Raw genomic sequence first — 6,000 nt, forward strand, 5'->3', positions numbered from 1 at the left:
TTTCACAAGAGGCCAGTGAGTCAAGAGGACCAGAGGATCTGTGGATAAGTGGAAGGCAAAATACTTACTGCTGATAAGACAGAATTAGCTTGAATTGACTTGAGGCATGAATGTGAACTAGACTGCCCTTCAGGCTGTGGATTGTATTTTACAGCAAAATCCTTTTGTAATCTTGTGTATTACACAAGAAGATGAGAGAGTGAATCATGTGTGAATAATGATGGGATCAACCTGAGTGAGGCATACTGGGCTGTAGGAACTAGAGGACAAAGCATTAACCACAGTGACTAAAGGCCTTCCTTCCCACACTGTAAGTCGGATTCAGTCTTTTACGATTATTACATGTCACATTGTGTGATGTTACCAAATTATATTCTTAATATCAACATGGCCAGATTGTATGATTCGCTTCAGTTCTGTCGTCACATTCTGCGATTGTCTTGTGAGGCTACGTCAGCCGATGTAGGGTATGTCAACTGCAGCGGTGTATTTGGTCTGTGCATGTTCCAGCACCAGAAGCGTAAGCCTCCCTCTATGCTTATGCACAAGTGAAGTGAGTTTTGAAAAACTGAAAGTATGCAAATAGTTTTCACATACAAATTTGATATGTCTTAACTCAGAATGAAATAGGCTTCCCAAAAATAACATGGTTGTCGCGGTAGAAAGTTTATTTTGAGGTAGCCTGATTTCAGATTTGTCCATGTAAACAAGATTATGGAAATCATTCTTTTTGCAAAGCATGTAATGTTTTAAATCAAACTATTATATTAATCTGACCATTCACAATGATCGTATTATTATGGGTATACTGTGAGAGAAAAAGTATGTATTTACCTCATTTGTTGAATATTATTAGTTAACAATTATATGCTTAACAATAGTAAATACACTTCCATTCTAACAATGCTGGGCTTCTGAGAAAGGATGGTTCCTCTCTTCGTTTTCTGTATTATTGGGCTCTCAACAATCAGCTACGGGTGGTCCTTGACCAGCTCCATTATTGCAAAAATGTATCGATATTAAAGGTTGATTGTTTGAAGAAATTGAAAGTCTCTTCTCCCTTACTTGATTAGAATTTCCACAACAATACTCAGTGCCGGTTGTGTTCCTATTGGTCAGTCACCGGGATCGACTCGTAACACCAGCCACACTACACGATAAAAGCTCAACATTTCTGACACTGGCAAAACTTTTTCCAAGCCTATGACCCCACGTAGTGGTATTTCATCGGCAAACCTAGACCGTCACACTGAACGAGCCAAGATGTCTGACAATGGTTTACGACCTAAGAATTTGTCAACGACATATTGTCTGGGACTATAAGGGCACAAGAGGAGACCCAGATGCAGACACGGGAGGCAGATGGTTCGAGTCTCTGATATTTATTATAATCTAAGGGGCAGGCAAGAGAGTGGTCGTGGACAGGCAAAAGATCATAAACAAGGTCAGAGTCCAGGAGGTAAAGAGTGGCAGGCAGGCTCGAGGTCAGGGCAGGCAGTATGGTCAGGCAGGTGGGTTCAGAGTCAAGGCAGGCAAGGGTCAAAACTGGGAAGACTAGCAAAAGAGAGATAAGAAAAAGCAGGAGCACAGAAAACCACGCTGGTTGACTTGACAAGACGAACTGGCAACAGACAAAGAGGGAACACTGGAATAAATTCCCAGGGATTAATGGGGAAAACGGGTGACACCTGGAGGTGGGTGGAGACAATCAAAGACAGGTGAAACGGATCAGGACATGACAGGGACGCAAAATCGTGGCATGAGAAGGCTAAAATCATACAGTCTGTGCGGCCCTTTAAGAATCCTCCCTCTCTGAATCATACTTTACCTCACACTTCCTCAACGTGTCGCTTACTGTTCAGTCATTGGCATGGTAACATATATTTTTGTTTTCTCCTCTGTGGTGATAACAGGGTACAAAGCAAAGGCGAATACCGAGACTCCCACATAAAACACAAATTTGTGTTCCCATCAAAACAGCTGGAGGTAATGAAAGTGCACTTACACACATTGAATGACTCTTACGTCTGAGGTTAACACATAATTACGAAGATTAAATCTAGAATCTGTATAAACTATCATGTAATGTTGAATATGTCTCAGAGAGAGAGAGAAAGAGAGTGTCCTTTTGAGTTTCCCTCCAGAGAACAATGGCTGTCTCGTTTCTCTCTGTGGGAGGCAACAGTGACCCACACTGCAAAGACGGTCCTTAAGGGGGGCGCTGGACCATTTGTGTCATATTTGCTTTTGTCGACTAATGTCTTTTTAAGCAGTTAGGCACACAGCGACTGGTATGGCCAAATGTAGCACAGACAAAAACCAAAATGGTGCAGCACAATGGAATGTTCCAGTTGCTCAAACACCAAACCATTTCACCTGTGCTTACCTGTTTACCTTAGTCAAACTCAGGAAAAGGACCCAGGGACTTGCTCTAGAGTGAACATGGCCTTTGACTGAGGGTATCATATTTCTCTGAAAGGGGTAAATTTTGGAGTCTGGGATTAAGATATGGATCAAATTTCCTTTCTTGTACGAACCCTTAAGGAAGAATGAGAGACACGTTGACAGACAGCCAGTCAATAGGACTAGTGAGAGAGAGAGAGGAGAGGAGGGGGAGAGAGAGAGAGAGAAACAAAGACAGACAAAGAAGAATGTTCTGAGCAGTTTGAGCATTCTCAAAATTTGTACCAAACGCCCAACAAATCAAACGTGGTTCTGTCCAGGCTCTCCAGATGACATAAGTGTGAGTAGAACAGGAACACAGGAGGTTAATTGACGCTAGGGGTCAGATTTTATTTTTATTTTTAAATAACGTTCCCAAGGTAAACAGACTATTTCTCAGGTCCTACAGATTAGGATAGAAAACACTCCAAAGTTTCCAAAACTGTCAAAATATTGTCTGTGAGTATAACAAAACTGATTCTGCAGGCGAAAACCTGAGAAAATCTAACCCAGAAGTGATTATTATTTTTTTTAATCTGTGTTTCCTGGCCTGTCTTTCTTCCATTTAAAGGGGTATCAACCAGATTCCTTTTCCAATGGCTTCCTCAGGCTGTGACCAGGCTTTAGACATAGTTTCAGGCTTTTATTTTGAAAAATGAGTGAGATTTTTCAAAAGTAGTCAGGTGTCCTCAGATTAGTTCCTGCGAGCGAGAGGGTAGCTCTCCATTTTCCTTTTCTCTGTTATTGATTAGGTTACGGTCCGGTTGAAATATTATCGATTATGTTTGTTAAAAACAACCTGAGGATTGATTATAAAAAATATTTGACATGTTTCTACGACCATTACGGATACTTTTTGGAATTTTCGTCGAACGGAACGAGGCTTTGGTTTTTTGAACATAACGCGCAACCCAAATGGCGTTTATTTAGTAATATTTATCGAACAAAAAGAACATTTGTTGTGTAACTGGGAGTCTCGTGAGTGCAAACATCCAAAGATTATCAAAGGTAAGCGATTAATTTTATTGTTTTTCTGACTTTCATGACCATGCTAATTTGGGGCTAGCTGTTCTAGCATTGATTTATACACTCACAAAAGCTTGGATTTCTTTCTCTGTAAAGCATATTTTCAAAATCTGACACGATAAGTGGATTAACAACAAGCTAAGCTGTGTTTTGGTATATTTCACTTGTGATTGCATGATTATAAATATTTTTTGTAATATTTTGTGCCCTGCAATTCAGCGGTTGTTTAGGAAAATGATCCCGTAAAAGCGATCCGTAGCGCAGAGAAGTTAACTGGTGTGTGGCAGGCAAGCCTAATCCCAAAATTACAGATATACAACCAGTAAGAGTTTCCTCTGCTCTCATGCGTTTACTCAATATGGCATACGTACACAGACACACACACAGCCAGACCCGTGGTCGGTTCTGCTTGTGGTGACGGCCTGGCTGACTAATATCACTTCCTCAGCATTCCTCTCACACGACGTGCCTTTTTTGCCTGGGAGCAGCCCATTGAGAAGAATGTGGCTAGACGTGATCACAAGATGTCCATATATGTACAGAGCGACGAGAAAGCTGGTTCCACTAATCATTAAAGTATGAGGGCAAAGACTCTAGTGAAGATGAACTGTAAGTCAGTTGGACTAGTGGACTATACCTCTGTCACACTGTCAGTAGTGGATAGGCAGTTGATATTACCCCTAGTGCTGAATAAAACAGGCTGCTCAGTACCAGGATATTCATTAAACATGTATCAGTTAATGAATTGTTGGGAATAAGGAAGGATGATATAGCCAAGCCTCAATGAGCTCAACTCTTGAAGATACCGTGAAGAAATGGAACCATGGTGGTTGCAGTGGTGCAGTTTCCTGTGGGGTTTGGTTAACATTTCTCTGCAACCACCAAAACACACCCTGATCCAGAATGGGGTGTGGGTGTGTGTGTGTGTGTGTGTGTGTGTGTGTGTGTGTGTGTGTGTGTGTGTGTGTGTGTGTGTGTGTGTGTGTGTGTGTGTGTGTGTGTGTGTGTGTGTGTGTGTGTGTGTGTGTGTGTGTGTGTGTGTGTGTGTGTGTGTGTGTACCTCTGTGTGTGTTAAGAGGATCAGACGTGTCAGCCCTACCTCACCCCTGCTCAGTTGACGCAGCAGCGTCAGAGCCTGAATGAACCAGCCAGTCTCGGCTGGGCCAGGCATCATGGGAGCATGACTGGGCTGCTTCAAAAGGACTGGCTTTGCTCTACAATAACAGAGTGAGCGAGGGGCTTGGTTGGTGTTTGGGTGACGAGATGCTTCAGGCAGCCAGGTGTTTGGATAGTGACGGTGTGAGAGTCTACTGTATGGCCAGCAGGAATTCCCATGTGTCATTCACCTCTGGGTCATACAAGATTTAGTCAGAGGAAAACAAAGAGAACCTCATTCTGTTACACCCCTATTTGATGTATATACAGTACCAGTCAAAAGTTTGGACATACCTACACATTCCAGGGTTTTTCTTTCTTTCTTTTTTACTATTTTCTACATTGTAGAATAATAGTGAAGACATCAAATCTATGAAATAACACATGGAATCATGTAGTAAGCAAAAAAGTGGTAAACAAATCAAAATATATTTTATATTTTTCAAAGTAGCCCCCCTTTGCCTTGATGACAGCTTTGCACACTCTTGGCATTCTCTCAACCAGCTTCATGAGGTAGTCACCTGGAATGCTTTTCTAACAGTCTTGAAGGAGTTCCCACATATGCTGAGCACTTGTTGGCTGCTTTTTCTTCGCTCTGCGGTCCAACTCATCCCAAACCATCTCAATTGTGTTGAGGTCAGATGGTTGTGGAGGCCAGGTCTTCTGATGCAGCACTCCATCACGCTCCTTCTTGGTCAAATAGCCCTTACACAGCCTGGAGGTGTGTTTTGGATCATTGTCTTGTTGAATGAGTATGTGTGTCCAAACTTTGAATGGTACTGCAGGTGAACCAATCTGATCAATATTTGGGCACAATGTGCGTTCGTCTGTGTCACATGCAGTCATTCTCATAACTAGGGTTAAATGGAATCTACACAGAATTTTTGTAGTTGAAACGGGTTTTCCCTTACAGTAAGTCATGACCTGAAAGCACACAGGTGCAGTAATATTGCGCATAAATGCCACTACGCATCTGGTGCCACCAAGCCAGAACCCCTCTCATCCAGTACCAATGAAACATTGAAATTGTATGCTTGTTCAAAGAAATTACTAAGAAGGTACACACAAATATAGAAAGATCAGAATGAAGTAAAGGGAAAGAGTTGTAATATTTTTTTCCCAGCGTACAGTTTCAGTACATCCCCGTTAGAACGAGTGATTCAATAGAAGGGAGCAGAAGTAGTGAGGGGATAAGGGGAGGGCAGAGGAAATCCTGTCGACAATGGTTAAATAAACTTGAGCGTGAGACATTGTGGATGGGACTGGGCCTTTTACCAAGTCTGGTGATCATTCACAAAGCCTGCTCACCCAGAGAAGAGTGTGTGTGTGTGTGTGTGTGTGTGTGTGTGTGTGTGTGTGTGTGTGTGTGTGGACGTG

The sequence above is a fragment of the Salvelinus namaycush genome, chromosome 9 (assembly GCF_016432855.1).
Source record: "Salvelinus namaycush isolate Seneca chromosome 9, SaNama_1.0, whole genome shotgun sequence".
NCBI classification, from domain to species: domain Eukaryota; kingdom Metazoa; phylum Chordata; class Actinopteri; order Salmoniformes; family Salmonidae; genus Salvelinus; species Salvelinus namaycush.